This window comes from Cebus imitator, unplaced genomic scaffold (assembly GCF_001604975.1).
Source record: "Cebus imitator isolate Cc_AM_T3 unplaced genomic scaffold, Cebus_imitator-1.0 Scaffold4, whole genome shotgun sequence".
In the NCBI taxonomy this organism is placed as follows: Eukaryota; Metazoa; Chordata; class Mammalia; order Primates; family Cebidae; genus Cebus; species Cebus imitator.
This window is the reverse complement of record NW_016107319.1, coordinates 1,099,312-1,101,250: the sequence shown is the minus strand read 5'-3', so window position 1 is coordinate 1,101,250 and position 1,939 is coordinate 1,099,312.

Sequence of the window (1,939 nt, the reverse complement as noted above, 5' to 3'; positions counted from 1 at the left end):
CCCTCCTTCTGAACAATGATCCAAGAAAAAAGCACTAATCCCACAATGCTTTTTATATTCAAAGGAAGAGGAAGTATGTTTTATTTTTACAATCTAGATAATTACTCGCCCTTCGGGACTGCCTTTCTCCTTTTTTTTTTTTTTTGAAATGGAGTCGCACTCTCTGGCCCAGGTTGGAGTACAGTGGCACAATCTCAGCTCACTGCAACCTCTGCCTCCTAGGTTCCGGTGAGTCTCCTGCCCCAGCCTCCCAAGTAGCTGGAACTACAGGCATGTACCACCATGCCTGGCTAATTTTTGTATTTTTGGTAGGACAGGATTTCCCCATTTTTGCCAGGCTGGTCTTGAGCTCTGAACTCAGGTAATCCACCTGCCTCAGCCTCCCAAAGTGCTGGGATTACAAGCGTGAGCAACAACGCCTGGAAAGGGGATGTTTTTTAATGTACCTCTTCTGATTTTAACTGAATTACCTGTGAGTTAAAATCAGAAAAATCAAATTCTATAAAGAACTTGAAAGATGTTCTTTCAGGCTGGGCGTGGTGGCTTTTTCAGGTCACCTCTTCTGCAAGAAAGGCTCTTGACAACTGGGTAAGTTTTGTTTGTTTGTTTTCCTTGCTTTTGGGCATAGTCTGCCAGATGAGGACGTGGATGTATTTCTCTCCCCACAGCTCTGTACTCAAGCCTTGGAGAGGGAGATGGCAGAGAGCAAGGCTGCCTACAAGCAGCACAGGTAGGTCGTTGTGATGGATTTTTTTTTCTTTTTGGGCCTGAGTCTCTGTCACTCAGGCTGGAGTGCAGTGGCAAAATCTCAGCTCATTGCAACCTCCACCTCCCGGGTTCAAGCAGTTCTCTTCGTCAGGCTCCCAAGTAGATGGAATTAAAAGCATGTGCCACTACGCCTGACATTTTTGTATTTTTAGTAGAGACAGTTTCTCCATATTGGTCAGGCTGGTCTCAAACTCTCGACCTTAGTGATCTGCCCACCTCAGCCTCCAAAAGTGCTGGGATTGCAGGCATGCGCCACCGCACTCAGTTGTTATGATCATTTTTAAGGATGTTTTTGTTTTAAGATGAAGCGGGTAGATTACCTGAGGTCAGCAGTTCAAGACCAACCTGGCCAACATGGTGAAACCCCGTCTCCAAAAAAAAAAAAAANTTGGCTCACTGCAACCTCTGCCTCCCTGGTTCAAGCGATTGTTCTGCCTCAGCCTCCTGAGTAGCTGGGATTCCAGGCACCTGCCACCATACCTGACTAATTTTTGTATTTTTGGTAGAGATGAGGTTTCACCATTTTGGCCATGCTGGTCTGGAACTCCTGACCTCAGGTGATCCCCTAGCCTCACTCTCCGAGAGTGAAGGGATTACAGGTGTGGGCCACCACGCCTGGCCTTTTTGTGATATTATTTAGACCATCGCTATTGTTAGGGTTAGTGTATTTTATATGTGGCCTAAGACAAGTTTCCTCCTTTCAATATTGCCCAGGGAAGGGAAAAATCTGGATATCCCTGCTTTATGTCAAGAAAAAAAAAAGACACTGTACATTTAGAATGCCTAAACACACTACCAGCCATGCAAAGAACATGAGAGTGGTAACTTCCAGGCTTTTTTGAATCAGTGGAATCCCCTGGTGATATCTGAGGGGTATGGTTACCTCTTGGAGGAGGTTGATGGTTTCTAAGGTTTATTATTTTTTACTGAAATATTGTGAATGTCGCTGACCTTTTCATTATTTCAACTATTATTATTCCAGGCCATCAGTTTTCCACCTGATTTTTTGTATCCTGGGCATGACTTTCTTGGCGTTCTGTGGATGCTTTTCACTATTGTGTTTCTGGGAGTTTCTACAGTTGGCCTTTTCCTCCGAAAAATTAGCTTCTGTGTAAGTATACTAACTTCCTGTAGAGGTCTACTTGTAATCACACATAAGAAGAAATTATTT